Here is a 24,872-nt window from a genome sequence, read left to right on the forward strand (position 1 = left end):
CAATAAAATTAAGAATGCATGATGTTTTGAACAAGCACTAAAATCCTTGACTGCTTGTTATTCGATTTAAGCATTTTTTAACACTCGAGTGCTCGACTCAAGTAATGAACCCCCTTGATATCAGTGGGAGACTTGAGGGAAGGGGGAGGTGCCTGGTTCACCTTCAAGTAACCTATTGCATTTTTTCATTCATATTTTTGTATATTTCATCACTTGAAGGGATGTGTAAGCAAAAAAAGTTTGTTTCATTCCAATTTTTGTACATTTTGTTTACAAATAATTCAAGGGATGAAATATACAAAAATATGAATGAAAAAATGTGGCAGGCCGGAAATATAACTGACTGCCAAACATTTGTTCAGCTGTCTGTTATTGAAGGTGTATGGCCACCTGTACCTGAGTACCACAAGGGGAATGGTCCATCATCGAGCTTGATCGAGCACCCTGATGCCTAATCGAGCATTGAGCATCGAGCTTAATAGTAGTCATGGTCACACTCTTCCATTTTAAGCAGTGTAAACCAGCCATGGGTGAAAGCCCCACTTTTAATTTTGCCATTGGACCATGTCAAAAGCTTCATGATAACAATAATGAATTATTTGAATTTGTACTCAATTAAATGAAAGACTCAAACACCCACATTTCCTGTAGTAATTTTTTCAGAAAACTATGTTCAAATATCAAACTGATCCCTGCTAGGCAAATATTTATCAGGCATCAACATAAATCATGCAGTAAAATATTTGCCAAAGATTACTGTTTTCCGTTTCTACTCCATACTAAGTGCTTTAAAGCACGAATTTGACATTAATACCAACTTTCAGAAATTGTGGGGATATGCAGAAAAGTTTTAGTCAACTCAATATACATATGCACTGTAGAAGAGACTATACACTTAAGCACAAATTTGACACGAATACCAACTTTCTGAACAAAAATGTCGAGCTACGCAAGAAAGTTTTATATATGCATCGTAGTAGTAACTAAACTTAAAGGAAACGTAAAGTATCAACTACTAATTAAAACCAGATAATACATTTATTTTCTTCTCATCTGTTATTGTTCACTGATTGTAATTTTTTTTTTTTACTTAATTTCTGCACATGATTATGGAGTTATATGTTTTACAGAAGCCACGACGACAAGAGGAATCTGTAGACTGGAACATTGAGCTCAATGGGAGAGTGTTCTAGGCATTGGATAAATAGTTTTTGTTTAGGTAAAATTAAAGAGTACCTGTCATTAGAGAAAAACTTTGACATGTCAAAGAGACATAGCAAAAAAAAAAAAAAAAAAAAAGTAAAGTCCAACAGCATCCAGGGATCAGATCTATATGCCAGCAAGTAGAGGATGGACACTGAATGGCTGGTACTCCCAGGTTACCAGCGAGGTAATATAAAAAATAAAAGGTTCGATGGGAGTAATAGTCTACAAAAAAGCTTTATTACATATTAGTTGTCTTTGTTAAGCTTCATCTCCGACTTGTCAATTTTTCTGAAGATAATTCTCAGTGGAGTTCTCTAGGACATGATGCAATACCTGTGCCCCTATCTTTTTAGATTGGATAAGAATGAATACATATCTATCACTGATCAATATATAGTAGATCTGAAGGCTTAGAGCTTTGTTCATAGGAATTGCTGGCTGCTTCCTGTGTCTGTGGAGCAAGTGTGTGACCTCTTGATTTACAGAAGACTCCGTCTTGTAGTCAATTCTGAAATCTATGTAGGAGGTACCTCAATAAGGGATTTACTTGCTACATCCCTACATGTTGTGCTGCTGAGGGATGTAAGGAAAGTTTGGATTTTAATGTAAATCTGTTTACCATTAGTCCCATCAGCAGCACTCTTCATAATGTTTTAGGGCTCTATTACAAGGGATGATTATCGTGCGGAACATCATTTTATTGCACAAATTTAAATAATAATCTTTATGTGTGTATGCAGTGAACGATCAAACTAACGAGAAGTCGTTCATGTGTCATTGATTGCATCTTTTGAGCTGACTATAGAATTATCATTAAGCGACTGTTAACCATTTGCAAATCTTTCAGTGTATGTACAAATCTTCCGGTCGTTTGCTGGTTGCTGGTGGGAGTATACTTCAAAAAAACGTGTAAAAAAAAAAAAAGATCACCAAGCATTAGACAACCGCAACAACGATCGTAATAATGACTATCGTTCTATGTATTATGGTGACTGATTTCAGTTTGTTTATTTTCAATCGTTTATTATTAATTGGCAAAAATGAAAAATCGCTTAGTCTAATAGGACCCTTAAGGCTCTATTACAAAAAATGACCGTATTCGGCCGATATCGTCCGTTACAAACTATTATCATCTTGTGTAACAGAAGACAGCGATTAGCTGACATGAAAGATGTCAGCTGATCGTTGCAGTCGTTTGTCTCTCAACATGTTAAAAGACAAACAAGTTAGATAGCAGCGATCTGCTGCCGTCGCTACGTGGAATAGGAGCAGCGGCAGCAGACCGCTGCTATCTTCTATTGGCTGCCCGGACGATCTAACGATAACCCTGGAAGGCCCCCCCCCTCTGCATCTCCCTGCGGCCCCCTCTGCACTCACCCACTTGCTGCTGACGCGTATAATAGCATCATCAGCTGACAGCGCTCTTTTGCTACTCTTCGTCGCCCCATGTAATAGGGGCTTTAGTCAGTCTGCTAACAACAACTGAAATACACAAAGGGTGAAAAGCTGGGGAACTTTTATGTAGTGTTCAGGTGACATGGAATTATAAAATTATGGTAAAAGGTTAAGTGGTGGGAACTATCAGAATTATTCATGATTCTAAATAATTACAAATTTTGTCTAGTTATGGCTAAAAAAGTCTCAGCCTAACTACACCGAAACTTCTTAATGTGAATTGGACAATGTAATTTGGAATTATGTTGATCATACAGTGAATATGTACTGTAGTCCGGCTACTCTGATAATCCTACCCAAATGTGCCAGATTACTGGTATTCTACAACTGACTTGCTTTCGCATAATTAGTCCAATCATTATTGATTACATCTGCATATTTCCTTTATCTCTCTATAAAGATTGTAATCACTCACATCAGACCATGCCGAGAATGGGAAGGACAATTTTTAATATTTCTATCTCACTAAGGCCAATTTTATAGAAAGACAACTAACATACAGGGGCGGTCTTGGCATTTCTGGGGCCCCAAGCGAAGTTATGTCGCCCCCCCCCCCCCCTCGACACGCGTTCCAAAACAATAGACCGCTGTGTGTTGCCCCCAGTAGTATATACCCCTTGTGCGCTACTGCCAGTAATATATACTCCTTGTGTGCTGCCCCCAATAGTATATACCCCTTGTGTCCTGCCCCCAGTAGTATATACCCCTTGTTTGCTTCCCCCAGTAGTATATAGACCCCTGTGTGTTTCCCCCAGTTATATATAGCCCCCCCGTGTGCTCCCCCCAGAAGTATATAGACCTCCTGTGTGCTGCCCCAGTTGTATATAGACCCTCTGTGTGCTCCCCCACTAGTATACAGGCCCCCTGTGTGCTCCCTCAGGGGTATTTAGCCCCCCTGTGTGCTCCCCCACTTGGATATAGACCTCCTGTGTGCTGCCCCCAGTCGTATATACCCACTGTGTGCTGCCCCCAGTTGTATATACCCCCTGTGTGCTCCCTCACTAGTATATAGCCCCCCCTGTATGCTGCCACACTTGGATATAGACCTCCTGTGTGCTCCCCCACTTGGATATAGACCCCTGTGTGCTCCTCCAGTAGTATATAAACCCCCTGTGTGGTTCCCCCAGTAGTATATAGACCCCCTGTGTGCCCCGCCAGTATTATATAGATGCCTTGTGTGCTGCCCCAGTAGTATAAAGACCCCTGTGTGCTCCCCCGTTATATATAGACCACCTGTGTGCCTCACAAGTAGTATATAGACCCCCTGTATGTTCCCCCAGTAGTATATAGACCCCCTGTGTGCCCCACCAGTAGTATATAGACCCCTGTGTGCTCCCCCAGTAGTATATAGCCCCCCTGTGTGCTCCCCCACTTGGATATAGACCTCCTGTGTGCTCTCCAAGTTGTATATAGACCCCATTCTGCTGCCCCAAGTAGTATATAGACCCCCTGTGTGCTGCCCCCAGGAGTATATAGACCCCTCTGTGAAGCCCCAGTAGTCTATAGCCCCCCTGTTTGCTCCCCCTGTTATATAGCCTCCCTGTGTGCTCCCCCTCCATTTATATAGACCCCCGATGTGCGCTCCCCCAGTTAAACAGACCCCTGTGTGCTCCCCCTCCCATATAGTATATAACACAATAAAACAAACACTTATACTCACCTGGGTCCGGGCGTCTCCTCTTCTCTTCACTCTTGTGGCCGCAGGAAGGGTTTTCCCTGCGATCACAAGAGACTGCACTCCCCTTGTCCTGGCGCCGATGCTCCACTGATATCACTGGAACGCCGGCACCACAAGGACAGAGCGGCCACTTGTGACCGCAGGGAAAACCCTTCCTGCGGCCACAAGAGTGACTGACAGGAAGGGAGCCAATATCTCCTGCCCTGTCAGTGCTGCTGCATGTAACTATGAGCGCTCATTACGAGTGCTCAAAGTTACAGTTCAGATGGTAGCAGCGAGCGGGGCAGCGGCCCTGTCCAGCGGTCTTGAGCACAAGAGCAGGGCGTGGGGGCCCCCCTGGATGTTGGGGGCCCCAAGCGATCGCTTGGGGTGCTTGGTGCCAAAGACCGCCACTGCTAACATACACCCTTATGTTTTTGAGGTTTAGAAGAAAACCAGAGAAGCTCACAACACAATAGGAAGTTCACACATATGGAATGTACAACCCTCTTCTATGTTTTTCCATTTTGAGAAATCTGTATTAAATCTAGTTTAAACAGCAATATTAATATGGTAATACATTTTTGCATTAGAGATTGCATCCTAGGGCGATAAGGATATTTAATAAACTATTTGAAATGTCTTTTATGGTGAATATTAAAGTGATCCTTTTAAATATACTCATAACTGTTTCCGTATATCTATATGAAAATATCCACTATAGGATGAATACCACACAATGCTGCAGGTCTAAAACCAGAGAGGTAAAAGTCTGTACATGAAATTATATGACTGTATTGTTTCATAGATCCACCTGTTATGTTGCCTATTACAATTATTGCACAACTTTATAGCCATAAGAACTACTTATAAAAATCCATCTGATCATTTTCAGAACTGCTACAGATAGTCCCTTGTGCTCCATTTAGCACAGAACAGACAGAAGTCCACCTTCCTGCAACTTTGTACCGCTTGCAGATTTTGCTTCCAATTTACATCAAATGTCTCACAATGCATTGAAAGGGGTGAAATTGATGGTGAAAATAAAAACTGAATCTTCAGGAACCAAGATTTGTGCCGCAGCCAATCCATTGTCTCTAGTCTTGGGAGTGACAGGCCCCTTAGCCAATCACTGACTGACTGAGACTGGACAGCACCAGTGATTAGCTGAGTGGGCTGTCACTCTCAAGACAAGAGTGATAGCCTGCTCGGTCAATCAATGGAGCTGTACCATCTCAGTCAATGGTTGACTGGGAAGATTTTGGTCGCTACAGGGGACGCCAGAGGACACTGAGGGAGTGTGGACAGGTATAGATGAGCAAACTTTTTGAACCACACTAAAACAACTAAATACTTGCAATTCTTTAGCTGTTTAAGTGCAGTTCATCTAAGGTTCGGTTTGTATGAACCCAAAACTTTACGTCAAAGTTCGCCGATCTGCCAAACCAAATTTTTTGAAAAGTTTACTCATCTCTAGTGGAGCTGGTTTCTGTGTGGATTTGTTCCCCCCACTAATTGTTGATTGTCATATTTAAATCTTTCCTTACATGTACTATACAGTAAATTGCCGCCAAGATCTGTGACAATTCAGCCATGTTTGAACCTATTTCTCTTGCAGAATAATTTGCTATGGCTGTCAGAGGTCAATGTAACCAAAAAATCTGTATATGCTTTAAATAATATACTTCATAGATCCCTTAGATACAATGGAAAGATGTGTACTCCAACCTGTAAGAGAAGAAACTGGCACACATCCATGTATATGTTATGAACATATAGACTGGGCACTGACCACGTGTTCCTATACATATGTTATCAATCACTTAATAGTTTGTTTAGATCTAATTTACAAACTCTGCATACAGTATTACACCAGAGCTGCATACAGCATTACACCAGAGCCGCTGTTTATTTGCTATAACGCCGCCACAATCCTGTTTGAACAAAAGATTTGTCTCACTAAGGATGGCTGTTCAATGTATTTCCCTGGCTTTGTGTGTTCCTAGCCGAGGGGTAGATGCAAAACATGTTTAACAGTCCTGTGCTTTACTGACAGTTCACCTTCAATCCGGATTACGAAGGCAGTGGTGCTAAAGATTACTGCAAGAAAGCAATCAGTGGCTTTATGAGTTGAAACAAGCGCACAAAAGAGACTTCTTGCAGAGACAATTCTGGTAGTTTAATAAAGTACTGGAGGGCAGGAACCATGGTAAGAATATTGATGGGGCGCAGAATGTGCATCTTCAGCTCGAGATAAAGAATATCAATACAGCTGCTAACAAGCAGCCTCGTCTTTAATGACCTCCGCGTTTTACATATCACAAAGTAACATCCCATGCACACGTTAGCTGGTTAAGATTGCTACGTTCTCAAATGCACTCGCCGTATTCTATCAAATTATAATGTTAATAATGTGAATTTCTGCCGAGAGCCTCCAGCCATCCGGGTGACTATTATTTCCCATAGGCCTTTTGTAGAAAAACCTGTGGAGAGTAGGAGATAGCTGACAGCTCTCTCAATGTACATTGTGAACCAGACATGCCCTCTATTCAGTACGTTTCCTGCAGCTGTAATTTATATGTATGATAGCTTTGACAGATTTCAGCTAAGACCTCTACCTTGTGATTTCTTTTGTTCTGGACCAGACAAAGCCCTCTTTGTGATGAGGATAAGATCCTCGCTCATCTCCCAGTTCAGATCTGTATTTTAATCCAGATGGCCTTTCCGATCGGCACTGGATGTATGTATAATTGTAATTGGACTAATTAAGAGCAAAAGAGAGCTAATTCATGAGGAATAATTACTAGAACCCCACGTTACAGAAGGACCCATCACCCTGTGTGAACATGGGCCATGCAAGTTACAAGGCTTCATAATGAAACGCCATGAACCTATGTCAGAGAGTTCTCTTACATTATTCGGCTATGTTCACACAACGGTTTTTTCAGCTCCATTTAAAATTACGTCCTTTATTTTGAGTCTAACATAACAGACGTTTTTCGAAGCCTGGCATCCCCTTCCCAACGTCCGTTTTCCAATACATTGTGTGCATAGGACGTCTGTCTTCCCATTGACTTCAATGCAATTGCAATGAAGTCAGTTAAATTGCTGCAAAAACTGACGTTTTTTCAAATAGCGAAATTGGATGTTTTTACTCCATTTTTGACGTTGTGTGAACATAGCCTTAGGACTGCAAAGAGGAGGAATACATACAATAAAAAAATAGGGATTTTCAGAATAGATGTTGACATGGGAAAATAATGTGGGTTAAACAGTTTCAATTGACATAACCTGCATCTCATAACTTTTTGTATCCTTTGGGTGTCACTATTGCTTTCTATGTTTTATAAAAAATGAAGTCAACTTTAAAGGGGTTGCCCAGCGAAAATCTTTTTTTTTTCAAATCAACTGGTTCAAATCATCAAGTTATATAGATTTGTAATTTACTTTTATTAAAAAATCTCAAATCTCAAACTTGCACTTTGTCTATACTTACCATTTGTTTACAAAGAATTTAAATATCCTGTGGAAAGCTCCTCAGTACGCTTTGCCCAGAAAAACCATTTAAAGAGTAAACCATTAAAAAAAAAATAAAAAAAAAATATATATATATATATATATATATATATATATATATACATGTCTGGTTTTACCAAAATCCAACAATAATTCTTATATTGATACAAAATATTGCAGTGTAGCCCTGTCCTTAAGGTAGAATGCTATCTATGCTGTACAGTAAAATGGCATCAAACTAATAACCATATAAATTGGCAGATTTAGTAAAAGTTAATCAGTAACTAATGTGTACCCCCTAAAAAAAACAATAAAATTCTATTTTTCCCCACAAAATCAAACTCTCATACTGATTTATTGACATAAAAAAAGCTATGATCCAGTTGTAATCCACAGATTAATTTAAAGAAATGCTGACAAAAAGAATTTTGCCCCTTAGGGGTTTAAATCTTTAATCTCACCTACATATTTCCCTCACCCAGAGTCTTTAAAAGAAAGCAGCAAAGGTCAATATTCTCATTACAGTGTCCAATATTGCTCCTTCAAAAAAGAGAACAGTTTCCTAACAATGCCTAGAATGTCACATTGCCTCTGTCAGGGGTACACATTAATACATAATATAGTTTTACTGCCATTGTATCATAAATGGCTCTCACCGCCATATTAATATGCACTTTTCAAACAATTTCCTATCAATTGACAACTTAGGCCTTATGCATTAAAGCTAATATTGAGTTATACACTACAGAGCCATATCACAAAGATTTAAAGGGGTTCTCCAGTACTTCCAGTACTTATCAGCTGCTGTATGTCCTGCAGGAAGTGGTGTATTGTTTCCAGTCTGACACAGTGCTCTCTGCTGCCACCTCTGTCCACGTCAGGCACTGTCCAGGGCAGCAGCAAATCCCCATAGAAAACCTCTACTGCTCTGGACACTTCCTGCCATGGACAGAGGTGGCAGCAGAGAGCGCTTGGTCAGACTGGAAAGAATATACCACTTCCTGCAGGACATACATCAGATGATAAGTACTGGATATGTTTAAATAGAAGTAAATTACAAATCTATATAACTTTCTGACACCAGTTGATTTGAAAGGGAAAAAAATAGTGGGGTACCCCTTTAATGAAGCATAATACAATATTTTCTCTTCGATCCATTCAGAATCCATTACAGTGGTGCCTTGGATTACGAGCATAATTTGTTCTGAGACCACGCTTGTAATCCAAATCCACTCTTAAACCAAAGCAAATTTTCCCATAAGAAATCATAGAAATGCAGACAATTGGTTCCACACCCCCAAAATAATGATTTATTGTTCTGAATAATATGGAAAACAAATGAAACAAACATTCAGAAACAGCAGAATATGTGATATTATAAGTTACTGTACAGTAATGGAGAGGATGGGAAACACAAGGGCGGACAGAGACTGCAGGGAGCATGAAGGAATGAGCAGGGCAGATGTGTGCACATACATGCAGCGCTCTCTGTCCGGGGAGAGAGGGGTTACAGCTATGAAGAGATTACCTCCACAGTACTGTCCCCTGGGGCAAGCCCCAGCCTGCAGTGGATCTGCTATGATTTGGAAGGTGAGGGAGACTTCCTGGGTCAGAGTACAGTGCTGTAGACCCCCGCTATGCAGACCTTGCCCTTCCCCCACTCGCCCTTCCACCCAGTACAGGGAGCTCTCAAACCAAAGCAATGCTCTTAAACCAAATCACAATTTTCAAAAACTGTGAGCTCTTAAACCAAAACGCTCCTAAACCAAGTTACTCTTAAACCAAGGTACTGTACCACTGTCTATACATCTTCATATGTTTCTATAGTAAGTGAAATCATAAATGTACAAAAGTACAGAAGGGCCTTCCAGAATTATACAGAGGTTATATGCACCCATGATACAGTACTGTGCAATGAGCCCTAATTGTTACTGTACTGTGCATAACAACATGTCAGCTCACATTATATGTTTGGCAGCTACTACAAAACTGACAACTGGCTTTCCCTTTGTAAAAATAGCAGCTAATGTACAATGTAATAGAAAAATATCAATGTTCCTGGAAGTTGCTGGTAATGACTTATCTACGGTGGTCTGAGCTATCTCACTATACAAATACTGTAGATAGTCATCAGTGACGTCACTAGCAGGAATCCTAAATATAGACTATGTAGGAAGCCCAAAACACTCCAGCTACTGTATATTTCTGATACTTGTTGCTTCTGCAGTACGTACCATACAGCGTCCCTTTACAAAGGGAGCGGCTTTCCAAGTTCTCTATGAATTATTCTAAAGGTGGATCAAATCATTTCCCATAAAAATCACCCTTCAATTGAAAAATACACATTTCTTACTAGGGAATGGCAGAATTTTAATGTTTCACATATATATACAGCTCTGCCGTGAAGAATTTATAACATATTCGCATTGGAATAGAGCTGTGCAAACATGCAGTAAATTTTTCACAATAAGCCGAAGCAGAAAACCGTTCTTTGTGCTGAAGGGAGCAGATTGCTCTTTGCATTGTGTTCCTAAACCTTTCCTTTTCTACCTAAAGTCTAATGCTGCCAGTTGTATGAAACAGATGAATAAATATCTAATTAATTTGAAAAAAAAAAAAGCGAGTAACACATCCTCCTTTTGTAAAGCAGTATTAATGTGTGTCCATGCACTGTATGAACAACGGATGTTATTTAACATGTTCACACAACGTATATTTTCATAAAAGTACGTCCGTTGTTGCCGATTGCAACAACGGCCTTGATTAGTACAAAAATATATGTTGCATTGGCATCTATGGAATTCCGGCCGGAGCGAATACAACTGGTATAAGTTCCAGCCAGGATCTCTAGCGGCGACGCAAATAACTGACATGTCAGTTTTCTACGGCCGCTATTCATTGAGTAGTGGCCGCAGAGAACCTGTCAGTGCACACAATGAAGCGCGCGGCTCTGGCCACATGCTCCATTGTGTGCAGTGAGGAGTTCTGATGCACACCGATGTGCTCGCCTCAGAACTCGGCGGCTCTAAAGATCATCCGGCCGGTACTGGTCTTATCTGAAACCAGCCGTTCCGCGACCTGGCCGCTTCATGGAACAGCCGGTGTCATACAATGTGTGAACATAGCCTAAGACATTATTTTGTCTCAATATTGACTGCTGTCCCGTTTGGGTGTGTCCTGTAATAAAAATTTATTGACTTTAATGCAAAGGGCGGGTCAAAAAAAAACAAACTAAAAACAATGGTTGTTGTTTGCGAACACGTCGTGCGGAAAAAATTGACATGTTCATTATTTTTGCAGCTCCGGAGAGCAACGGAAGTTGTTCGCTTCATTGTGTACACAAATGGACGTTGTTTGCATCCAACACAATGGAAAAGATTGATGTTAGAAAACTGCTGTTTTGCAAAAAAGTACCTTTCTTGAAAATAGCCTAAGACTATGTTACTGCCTCAAAAAAAGCTGTGGGAACACAGGTATCTTTTGTTAATGACGGCCACAAATAATGTTCATGATTGCTATTAAAGGCCGTCTATTGCGCTAAAGTGATGGTCATCCACAAAGTTGGCCGTCATTTTCCCAGGAATATAGCTTTACTCAGACTTACTTGCCACAGTATATGTGTGCAACTGTCCTGTCCTCTATTATCACTAGTGGTTTAGTGTTTTAGAATTCCTAGTGTTTTCAGAGCAACAAGTAAGGTCAATTTCATCCAAGTGTGTTAAAGGGGTTAAAGGGGTTATTTGAAATTTCATAGAATCCTTTCCTACAGTTGGGTCATGTGAACTCATGGTAACCTTCTGGTTAATACATGTCTTTCTGTGCTCTCACTGCATTATATATAAAATATTCAGTAAATATATATACAGGGTGGTCAAAAAGTAGGTGGACAGTATGTGTAATAATTTTATAAAGAGGAAGATTTATCAAACATGACGTAAAGTGAAACTGGCTCAATTGCCCTTAGACATCAATCAGATTCCACCTTTCAATTTCCAAAGAGTCTGTGAGAAATGAAAAGTGGAATTGGTTGCTAGGGGCAACTGATTGGTTGCTAGGGGCAACTGAGCCAGTTTCACTGTACACAGTGTTTGATAAATCTCCCCTAACCCTATTACACATACTGTCCACCTACTTTGGACCAATATATATATATATATATATATATATATATATATATGCTATGCAATGGGCACTGTTAAACCGAGTGTGAACATATCAAAAGCATTTAAATGGAGCTATGATTTAAATAAACTCTTTTAGATAAATACAAATTGACTTTTAAATCCATATATATCATGTATGTTTCCTACAACATCCATTGAATGCAAATTGTAACAGATACAGTATAAACTGACAGTTAGTATGAATATTTTTCAAGCTTCTGTATAGTCGAAGTAAATAAAGCAGAATACTGTACGGTATCTATGCTAGTACAGAATACCTTACCAGCTAATAGTCTTATGCATAAAACTTGCTTTTTTACTCAGTACCCATGAATGATGCACACAGCATGTTTACTTTTCTCTTTTTTACATGTCAAATGTCAGAACATTGGTTCCAATGTTTCCAAATGTTAAATAACGCACTTGAATCCTCTATCTGAGTATCATATCGGCAGTACTGTGTTGGAAAAGAGTTCAGAAGAGAAGGATTTAGGGGTAGTGATTCCTGATAGCCTTAAAATGTCACCAGTGCAACCAGGCGGTGGGGAAAGGTAATGGTATGCTGGGCTGTATACAGTAGCTGGAGGTATAACCAGTAGGAAGAGGGAGATTGTGTTCCCGCTGTATAGACCTCTAGTGACACTACTCAAATCTGGAATACTGTATCCAGTTCTGGAGACCTCACCTAAAAAAAGAGTATTGATTAAAAAAATAAGGAACGGGTCCAAAGATGGGTGGAGAGTATCAGGCATAAAACATATCAGGAAAGACTTAAGGATTTGAAGGAAAGAAGAGAGGTCAAAGCCAATTTTTGCTTTTGCACTTTAGCTTTTTCCACTTTATGTTTAAAAGGCCATAGCGCTTGCAATTTTTTACCTAGAGACCCACATGAGCCCTTATTTTTTGCGAAACCAATTGTACTTTGCAATGACAGGCATTATTTTTCCATAACATATGCTGCGAAACTGGAAAAAAACTATTTGCACTGTCAAATTGAAAAAAAAAAGGAATTTGTTTTGGTTTCGGGGAGTTTTGCATTTACGCCGTTCGCCCTATGGTAAAACTGACTTGTTATGCATGTTCCACAAGTTGTTACGATTAAAACGATATATAACATGTATAACTTTTATATTATCTGATGGCTTGTAAAAAATTCAAACCATAGTTAACAAATATATGTTCCTTAAAATCGCTTTATTCCCAGGCTTATAGCGCTTTTATCCTTCGGTCTATGGGGCTGTGTGAGGTGTCATTTTTTGCGCCATGATGTGTTCTTTCTATCGGTACCTTGATTGCGCATACGCGACTTTTTGATCGCTTTTTATTAAATTTTTTCTGGATTTGATGCGACCAAAAATGCGCAATTTTGCACGTTGGATGATTTGAATTTTTTTACGCCGTTTACCGTGCAAGATCAGGAATGTGATTAATTAATAGTTCGGGCGATACTAAATATGTTTATTTATTTATAATTATAAAATGGGAAAAGGGGGATGATTTGGACTTTTAATAGAGGGGATTTTTTATTAATAAAAAAACATTTTTACTTTTATTTTTACTTTAACTAGAAGTCCCCCTGGGGGACTTGTATATACACAGCACTGATCTCTCATAGAGATCAATGCTGTGCATATACACAGCAAAGATCGATCAGATCGGTCATAGATTGCTATGGCCTGCTGCAGGCCATAGCAATCTATTGGCGAGCCGGGATCAGTGTCATTCCGGCGCTGAGTGCCGGCCCAGCCAGAAGAATGGATGTCCCCCCCGCGATCGCATCGCGTGGGGGAGATCCGTCCCACTAGACACCAGCGATGTGTTAATCTAAGCATCTAAGTGCAGCTGTCAGAGTTTGACAGCTGCACTTAGAGGCTTAATTAGCCGGCACGGCAACGGGACCCGCACCGGCTAATAGAGGCACTGCCCGGCTGCACATGTGAGCTGGGATCAGCCCCGTTTGAACACCCCCCGCGGCACCATGATGTATCAGATACGTCATGGGTCGCTAAGGGGTTAAACATGTTAACAGGCTAAATAAGGTTCGGGGGGAGTGTTTTTAGAAAAAAAAACTGAACTTAAGATCAAAAGGGCACAATGAGAGGTTATTGGGGGAAAGATCAGAAGCAACGTGAGTAAATATGAAAGAGTAGTAGATGCTTGAAACAAACTTTCAGCAAATGTGGTTGGTAAATGTACAATAACACCTACTAGATGAACCTAGTTGTCTTCTACTGACAAGCTTCTATGTTTCTATGGACTAAAGTCAAATATATTTTAATTATGTCCAATTCTAAGTCTCTATCACATTTTCTTTAGCCTATAAAAATCCTGTAATTTTCTATAGCTTTTTTAGGCCCTTTTTTTGGTAGTGTTATATTATACATTCATTTTAGGCCGTTGTTTCACAATGATGACTGTCATTTGTACAATAATGGCCGTTAATGAAATAACGTCTGTTTTTTGAACTCCAACGGCTAAAAAAAGGCGTCGTGAGAACATCGCTTTGACAAGCATTTTTTCCTATAAACCAGCCTATTGAAAAACAACATAATAGAAAACATACCTAGAACATGCTGTGCTAAAAGAAAGAAAAAAGATATGAATCCAAAAACATTTCAAAATTGAAGAAGGCCTCCTAAAATAAAGCATCATTGCTTGGAGAATATTTTAGATAATTTTTTTATAAGCTTTTAACAAACATCTGGCCACATCATAGTTTGGAAGGGGAAAAAAGCATCAAAAGTGCCAGGGAAATGTTCACAAAAAATACTTCTTTTCTAAATAAAATAAAAAAAATACCATTTGAAGTTATTTCTTCTCCATGCTAAGCTCCATTTAACTGCAACCTTTGCCAATAAAGTATTTCAGACATTTAATAGCACATAGTGTAGCTGAATGCTTTTCTCTGGCTGGTATCACTACTTTATAGGTGTAGTTGGACACTCATAATCATTTTCCATAAAGCTATGATACAATACACTAGTATACTAGAATAAATGTGTATGTGCACAGGTAGAAGTTTAGCTATAGGGGGTGCAGAGAGTGCGGATGCATCTGGCCCAGGAGCCCATGAAGTCTTTCTTCTGCATATAAGGAGGCCAGTACTAATAATAAAGCATCATAGTTGAAGGGGCCCTGTGACAGATTTTGCCCTGAGGCCCATAAGCTTCAAGTTATGCCTCTGTGTCCAAGGTGATAATTAGAGATGATTTACCCGCACATCACCAACAGATATTTGTTACGAACTGTGCTCCCCCATTGTCCACCTAAAGGTCTGTGGAGTACCCTGCCAGCTTGTTTTGTGTATATTTACTTATCACAGGATGTTTTCGTTCCAATGCTGTGGTTGGAAACAAAAAACAAAAAAAAAAAAACCCCACTGAAACAAAAAATGTGATAAGTAAATATGCAGAAAACAAGTAGAAAGCAATACACAGGGATTACGTCTTTGCAGGGCTAGCATACAGAAAACTAAATTCTATGCAACTGCCTAATCCCCTAAAAGAATAAAAAGTATATTGTTTTACAAGATTAAGAAAAGTTCAGATTCGTCTGATCCGAACTCGAACTTTGTTATAAAGCTCAATGGATCTGTGATGTTTTTCAAGCTATGTACAGAAATCAACTTGATTGTTGTTCACAAGGTGGATGCCTGCCATTTTATGGCAAATTATTGCCATTATTTGAAAACAATGGGGAAGATTGATCAAACATGGTGTAAAGTGAAACTAGCTCAGTTGCCTCTAGCAACCAATCAGATTCCACTTTTCATTGGTCATAGACTCTTTGGTCTAAAGGTGGATTCTGATTGTTTGCTAGGGGCAACTGGGCCAGTTTCACTTTACACCATGTTTGATAAATCTCCCACAATGGCCGCAGGCGGCCATCCACAAAATTTTAACAGTGTGTGAACATAGCCTGTGTTTTCAAATATACTGTGTGAGCCTAAAAATTTGTAATAGTATCAATGTAAGCCTACTGGGCCATAGAATAAAATAATAACTTATTTTTTTTCCATAGCAACCTATAAATATTGTTTTAGGTTTCTACCATTAACATCTTGTTCCACAAAAAGTATTCTTGCTATGGCGATGTCAATGGAAAAATACAATTGTTACGGCTTGAAAGAACATAAAATATACATTGGCTGTGTGTCCTACAGAATTAATTCCAAAATATTTTTTTTCACTTGATTTTGTTTGAAGACATTTGCACAGGACTACAATTACTTCTCATATTGAGTTGTAAATTACACACTATACTGGTTGGTTTTACTGTATATAATACAACACAATTCAATATTACATTATATATGTTCCTTCTATGCAGCAGGAATATCATCTGCTTTTCATGTGAACTAGGTCAGCTTCAGTAAATGGGATCTCATCTGTTGCATTGCAAATTGCATGTAATAATATAATATAAAATTGGCAGCTGTGGCGGAATGGAAATCAGATGCTCAGACAGAAACCATACTGAATAAGATCATACTGCTAACATGCAAAAGCCAACCAGTCTCTCAACATACAACATGTTGCAGAGAATACATTTGTCTTATAATTTAGTTTTGTCAACTCCACTACATCTGTAGGCTATGTTCCCACGACATCTTTTTTACGGGGGAAATGTCCATCTTTTAATAATAACAGACGTTGGTAATGATCATGATCACTTATAATGTCCGTCATCACCAAAAGAGGGGGAGATTTATTAAACATGGTGTAAAGTGAAACTGGCTCAGTCGCCCCTAGCCAGTGGCGTCGCTAGGCTTAATCATTCGGTGCTCCAGCCCCGAATGATTTCAGCCTAGCCCCAAAAGTCTTTTTGATCACGCCAGCGCCGAAGTAACAGCAGCTGGGTCTGTGATAGATCACTATCAGAGGCCTCAGGCTGCTGTTACTTCAGCGCTGGCGGGCCGCGGGAGCGGGATCGGCCGACACCACTTCCGGATGCCTCGTGACGTCACCCCTCCCTTTATTGGACGCTGCACGCTCCGGCCCGCCTCTCTCCTGCTCTCCAGGGACGTCACAGCCAGCTGTAGCGCCGCCAAGCTTCTCCCCCGCAGCGCTCCTCCACCTCAAGCTGCAGCACAGGGGTGAGTATTGTAACTAGTATTATTACTTTATGAGGGGCACAGCAGTTGACATTATTACTATATGAGAGGCAGAGCAGGGGATATTCTATACGGGAATAATGAACAGCGGGGGTATTCTATATGGGGATGCTGCACAGCGGGGGGGGGGGGGGTTATTCTATATGGGGATGCTTCTCAGCAGGGGGGTTATTCTATATGGGGATGCTGCACAGCATGGGGGGCTATTCTACATAGGGAGGATGCTAAGCAGGGGGGCTATACTATTTGGAGGCACAGTTGAGGCCTATAATTCATGCAGACACAGAGGGAAGGGGGGGGGGCTACAACTATGTGGGGGTAGAGAGAAGGCCTATACTATGTGAGCACAGATATGGCATATAGGGCACAGAGGAGACCTAATTACTGTGTGTGCTGGAGCAAGGAGCCTAAAATGTTTTTCCTGGCAGATTCTGTAGAGAAGGGGGTTATGGCTTGGGCTGAATGGAAAAGAAAGAGAAAAGCGAATCTGATCAGAGAAGACGTCAACTGTGAGTCACAATTTCAAATACCAGCCTATGTGATCATCTGTTTAAAAAAAAAAAAAATTACACACACACATTATATATATATATATATATATATATATATATATATATATATATATATATATATATATATAGTTTGTGTGTGTGTAACGACACTGCAGAAGTCAACTCAGGGGGCCCGTGCCCCGGATGTTTTAAGAGTCTAGCAACGCCCCTGCCCCTAGCAACAAATCAGATTCCACCTTTCATTTTCCAAAGAGTCTGTGAGGAATGAAAGGTGAAATCTGATTGGTTGCTAGGGGCATTGTAGGGACAAAGCTGAATATCATGATTGCAGTGTTTAAGGGGTCAATGACAGTCTGCAGAGCGATCGCTGTAGCCTGTCATGAAGGGTGAGGCCCTAACTTGCTATGAAGCGTGCTCCGCTCCTGAGCTCGCTTCATAGCGGTATATGCAGTCAGGACATACTGGTACACCCAGGGTCATCTGGTGCCAGGTGGCCATGACATACAGGCACATCCTAGGTCATCTAGGGGTTAAAAAACTCTTCCAGTACTTATCAGTTGCTGTATGTCCTGCAGGAAGTGGTGTATTCTTCTCAGCCTGACACAGTGGTTTTCTATGGGGATTTGCTACAGCCTTAGACAGTTCCTGACATGGACAGAGATGGCAGCAGAGAGCACTGTATCAGACTGGAAAGAATACACCCCTTTCTGCAGGCCATACAGCAACTGATAAGTAACTAAAGAATTGAGATTTTTAAGTAGAAGTAATGTACAAGTCTAAATAACTTTATAATGATAGTTGATTTAAAACAAAATTGCTGGAGTACCCCTTTAACTAACTACAGTTTTCTATTTTACTTTCTGGCCGCTAATCTTTTCTTCAATGGGAACTCTTTCTATTTCCAAAGTAACTGACTGATCCAGATCGGTAAGTATACACTTACATAAGCCTGTGAAGACTATCCAAAATTTACAGTTCAGTAACTCCTATATAAAAACTTTCTTGCTGATATCAGTCTGGTTCTTGCATCCAACTGGGTTTAGAGACTGGTGTAAGAGAACACGTGCAGGTCTATACGTCTATACAGGAAGTCACCACTTCAGAGGAAATGTTAGTGTTTCTGTTTAATGTTTAAAGCAGATTGTTAAACCTCGATCTGTATTTCCTCCCTACTGTCCTTGAACAAGAGAATAACGTGAAATTGGTGCCAAGAATACAGAATCCTAGGAAATGAGTTTAGATTCTAATATTACTTCTTCAGTTCCTAATTCTCCTTTGAACAAGGGTCTACAGTATGTTTATAGTAGAAACCTGTGCTTATTTATATGTCAAAGGGGTTCTCCAGCGCTACAAAAACATGGCCACCTACATCCAGAGTCAGCACCCCTCTTTTCTCCAGGTCAGGTGTGGTTTGCCATTAACCTCCATTCACTTCAGTGGAACTAAGTTACAAAACCTGCACCCAAACTGGAGACAAGAGTGGTGCTGTCCCTGGAAGAAAGTGGCTATGTTTTTGTTGCGCTGGGAAACCCCTTTAAACACTTATCCAGCTGTGTTTCCCTCCGGTGCAATCAAAATAATGATTATGACAATTATTCGCTGACGTCTTTTGCAATTAGCGGACGTTACTTTTAGTTGTTCACACACGGTTCTTCATTTTTCACTGTCCTTTGACCATCTTTACTATTAAATTCAGTGGACGTTTGACGTTTCAATTAAAAACATAATTAATTGCCAAAGGGCAATCATTCCACCTAAACTAGGATAATTTACCAGCTGACACATGCTAAACCATGGATGTTATTTGATACAACGGCCATTGCTTTAAGTATGAAATCACTAACGTCACATGAAGATAGCCCTAAGGTTAGCGCTGCTTTCTTCTTCCAATGACGTGGAGTCAAAAGACACCTGCAGAGGTCTTGTCTTATATATGATATGTATATATTTTATATATATGTCCCATCTCACTTAGATGCAGACCTCCAGAAATAATAAAACATGTGTGTCTAGAAGTTAGCTAGACCAGTAATAATAGAAGATAGCTGGAGACCTAGTTTTTTTTTTTGTGCTGCAGCTTTTGCCAGAAGCATCTGCATTCTCTCCAAGCTGCAGGTAAACAATTACGTATAAATTGTTGCTGAAAGCTGCAGTTTAGCATACTCCATTGAGAGCACAATGTTGTTCACAAATTAATGCTGGCGTCTGTTTTATGTTTGCATATTCTTCTCTTGGCTGATATTTCTTCTGGTCTGGTGGATTAATAAATTTATTTTATTTTCCCTATTTTAGTTTGATTCTTACATTGCCTCTCCTTTATTTTCCATTAGGAATATATATATATATATATATATATATATATATATATATATATATATATATATATATATCCCTCCAAAACCCACGACAATCAAATTATTTTGAATATACTTTATTTTGATATCCAAAAAAATAATTAAAAACCATCCCTTTTAAAAACACATAATAACCAACAGTGTGGGGTCCCACCAATTCATACAATACAATAGTAATAATGCCAGCAGCCCATCATGTACACACATATATAAAGTGCATATCGCAGTGGAAGCCAAGTATGTACCTAAACTAATTCTCTCTAGGACACCAAACCCAGCAGTGTAATACAAGTAAAGTTTAAAAGCAGAAAATGCACTCAGATAGGAAGTATGCACAATGCCGGCTGTTTGTGTCTTTAATGTCTTTCAACATGTTAAAAGATGAACGACAACGATAACAACAATCTTCTGCTGCCGATTCATGTAATAGGAGCGAAGGTCTGTTTACATGGATCTCCTATGGGCTGCCCGGACGATCTGGCGACCTGAAGAGGAGCATGTGAGGGCTGACCTGACAGGTCGGCGCTTGCTTGCTACCTCTGATTGCCCAGTGTAATAGGGGCTATAGATCATTTAGTCCAGGTTTACATAGTTTAAAATGGAGGGAGTTTTAGTCAATTTGAGGTAGTGTTTACACTTGTCTGGATGTCATGTCTGGAGATCATAATGTTGTGAAAGGCCGATAATCTCAAGCCATACATCTGAGGACATGTTAGATAAATCATCTATCTATCTATCTATCTATCTATCTATCTATCTATCTATCTTTACAAGTCATAGTCACAACAGATTTTCTTTATTCCCCAGACTGAAACTAAAAAACATTTATCTTCCTAATTTATAGGAAACATGAAGTGTTTTATTATCCCTAGATATAGGCGACTATATCAGCACTTGTAACCACTTATAATACATATAAAGAAATGTGTGTCTCATCCTCCCATCAATACAGTGTTAGGCCTCCTTTACACATCTGGAAAATCTGGGTTTCCAGAGTCATAAGGTTATATCAGTCCAGGACACCCTCAGGATTTTTCCAGAAAATAGATCAGGATTTTTTAGATCCTTACTGTCCTATTTTCGTCAGGAATTCCGACATGCACTCTGCCATAGAAGCCTATTGGAGTGTTGGAATTCCAGAAGCTTTCCTGATGCACCTCATCAGCGGAATTAGAGATTGGTTGGCAGGACAGCAAAGGGTCAGTGTCACCAATTGGAGAGGATAAGCTGGAAATGGAAGACTGCTACTTGAGCATTTTACCCTGGGAGCAGACTGCCAGAATGGCCCAGATCACAGCCCACTGCCTCTTACCTCCCCATCACTGCTGCAGTGGGGAGATCTTGGCAAGAGCCACCACGGGAGCAGCAGCATCCCCATGCAGAAAGAAACCCCTGCACCCCATGCACCGGGGTCTAAAGCCTGGTCCTCATCCTGATCACCCTGTGCACCACTCACAGCCATACAGAAGGTGAGCGCCTCTACTGTCCGTGCCCTGTCTGTGCCTTAAACTATGTTCCCACTATGGGAAGGGGACAGCTGTCTTATCATAATGATGGCCACAAATAATGATCAGGATTAGGGATCAGCAAGCACGCTCTATCTAGTATAGTATTCATTTGAATATCGGGCTACTCAAAAAATACTTGATACTTGAGTGAGTACTGCATGCTGCTCAGGTGCTCATAAACAAAAACCTTGATGAAAGGCTGCTGAGAATAATGCATTTCTATAGCCTTAAAGAGTACCTGTCACAACCAGCCCATCTGGATCAATGGTGAGATCTTCTGCTAAGGTCATGACAGGTACAGGTACAGAAAGTATACTTACTGCCCTGGTCTTCTGTTTCCCCATCGCTGCTTAGCCCATCAGTGGCTGAGGCGGGACACCTCTGCAGCCGCTGATTGCATGAGTAGCAATAGTGACGACAGATAGAAGTTTGGAGTGGTAAGTGTAATTCCCCACCGCCACCAGCGGAGCATAATCTGGCCCAGAGAGGGTTAACTTAACCCCCGGGGGGTTAGACTGTTCCTTTCAGACTAAGGGTCAGTTCACACGGAGTAAAATCGTCAGAATTTCGCCGGAGAGCCCCGCCTGCCTCATTGTGACACTGTTTATTTATGGGAGGGCTCACGTCTCCGCTATCCGCGGCTGTCAGCTCAAAGAATTGACGTGTCAGCCGTGGAGAGCAGAGGTGCGTGAGCCCTCTGATAGGGAAACAGTTTTGCAAATCTAACAAATTTACTCCATGTGAACTGGCCCTAACCAGGCACCCTCCACTCTGCCAAGCAGGGGGCACCTGGTTAAATACTCATATCTCCTCTTATTTTCAATGACGCTCATGACTAGAATAAAGAACTCGAGCAAACAAAAATGCTAAACTCGAGTAATGAGCACTCAAGTATTTTGGTGCTCGCTCGTCTCAATGTATTTTTATAATGCATAGAGATCAAAGCTATCTGTTTCTTATTATCCTTGCTGCAGCTAATTGCAGACTTGCAGACATACATCTGATGTACAGTATATAACCAGAAACATGTATATATATATATATAGTAATTTTTCCACACATCTCTGCAGCTGATAAGACATCTTATTGTCTTACTGTTGTGTTCATTTACCTCTAAATAAAGCTCTAGTGGTTTTCGCTGGCTAATGCATTTAACAGCTGCTAATTGCCTAGTCTCATGTTTTCTTCACAGGTCATCGGAGGAAGAGCAGAAAATAACAGATGCTCCCAAATACTTTATACGTGAGTCTGCGGTGACCGAGATTTAATGTCAGGAACTGTGATGCAATAGACTTTTGCTTTTTCTCTATCTCATAACACAGGGCAGGTTTAACACCTTATAAAAGCCACTTTATAGGCCAATATAGTCAGCAAATCCCTCCATGTACTATGTAATCATCTTGTAGAAGGAATGTTCTTTTGTTTCCACTGGGAAATCATTTTATTACAGAATGACTTTACGCAAGAATGTCAGTGGTAAGAGCCTATGATTACTCTTCCGTACACAGACGTGAAGAGCGAGGATATCCCTGTATATGTAAGCTCAACAATTCATGAACTTTCCCCAGAGTTTATAGGACACCTTTAACTGTCATACTGGCCATTGAGAGTAATGTATGGTGATGTGTATTGGCCGAGAGAACTATCATTATCATCATGGAAAATGCAGGCATCACTAAAAAATTACTCATCTTGACCCAACACCTAATCGATATGCTTTGTAATGCATCATATTAAAAAGGAAATAGAAGGCCTGAAATTACGTTATGCACAGGTTTTATGTTTTACTAGTGTGTAAATTGCATTCTTTATTGTTCTGCATCACTTATTACTCTGCAGGGTAAAGCTCAAGAGCAGCAGATGTTTCCTGATGACATCTTAGCTCCGAATGGGATAATGCGGCCAGAAAGGGCACCTGAATCTCAGTTCTGAAACACTGCATATTTATTACAGCTGATTTGATTTTCTGCAAACCATATTTTAAAAATATATTAATATTAAATATTACATAACATTATACATCTTTAATAATACTAAAATAAGTTATGTACCGGGTATCAAATGAAATGCTGTATACAGCCAGTATTTCCAGCAACAGTTTTTGGATTATTTATTTTGACACTTTTTATGTTATTTATGTATTACAATGCTGCATGCCTAATGTACAGGTGTGTCCTTTCTTAAAGGGGCCTTCGGGTGTCAACAAATATTTTCTATATAGCTGCAGTCATAATGATATATACACCACACTTGCCCAGTGTCCTGCTAGCAGTGTCTCTGGTCTCCCCTGCTGACTTCCCGCTCAGCCAATCACAGGCTGCGTTGCTGTCTCATCTCAGTCAGTGATTGGCTGAAAGGGCTGTCACTCCTTAGAAGAGCCCGCTGCAGTCAGACACCACTAGCAGGACAGCGAGGGACACTGACAGCATAGAAAGCTTATTATTTTCTATATGACTGTAGGAATAAAGGAAAAATTTGATACCGTCAGACAACCCCTTTAACTTATTGCTAAACCTTCTATAACCTGATAAATTGTGAGAATACCAGTTTTTTTTACACCAGCCTGCTGTTTTATTTTAATAGGAGATTGGTATCCCTGTTCCTGAGATTGCGGGGGTGGTTAGGGGGGGCAGGGTTGTCGACAACAGTCATACCCTTCGCTATCAGCTAGTTATCCCCCATCCTGTGTAGTTGGGATAACGTTTGAAATACCAACAGTGTTAATTGTCTTAGCATAATTTTCCTTAGGCTATTTTCTAAATTGAACATTTTCCACCATCTTGATTTTGGATAGTACATATAAGTCTTTAACTAGCTACCTGACTTCTTTACTGTGAAAAAAAATCCAGAGCTCTGTCTGTTTTTGATTGGCTTCCTGGTATTCCTTTTATTTCTTTCATATTAGAAATGGATGGGGCGGAGATTGTACACAAAAAAGTTGGGAGGGTATACATTCAAGGCACCTCAAACAGGCTGCAGAGAGGGAGGAAAACAGATGCAAGGCAGACTGCAGGAAAAGTGTGGGCTGTGTAGACAGAACGTTTGGCTCCCACAGTAAACTCTAAGCTCCTGCACAAATAGGCATCACATACAGCGTTTATTATTAGGAGGATGCACACACATGAGAAAAACCAGAGCCTATAAGCTAGCAGCAAACTGAGTATTGGGGGTCCCAAAATAAAGGAAGTAATAGAGGTAGCCAATAACATAATGTATTTAAAAATCATTTATCATAATAATAACAACAACAATAATAATAATAATAATAATAATAATTATTATTATTATACAAATTACTAATATTTCCTGCATTATATCTAGGGATGGTCCGAACCGAGTTCGGTTTGGGTTCGTACGAACCTGAACCCTCGGTAATGATTCCCGCTGT

General features: G+C 40.1%; 1 protein-coding gene across 1 annotated transcript in view; it reads right to left on the bottom strand.

The window, feature by feature from the left end:
* Positions 1–24,872, bottom strand: part of EPHA5 (EPH receptor A5) — a 178,095-nt gene that overhangs the window by 89,588 nt on the left and 63,635 nt on the right. The window lies entirely within an intron of this gene.

Source organism: Dendropsophus ebraccatus, chromosome 7 (assembly GCF_027789765.1).
Source record: "Dendropsophus ebraccatus isolate aDenEbr1 chromosome 7, aDenEbr1.pat, whole genome shotgun sequence".
NCBI lineage: Eukaryota > Metazoa > Chordata > Amphibia > Anura > Hylidae > Dendropsophus > Dendropsophus ebraccatus.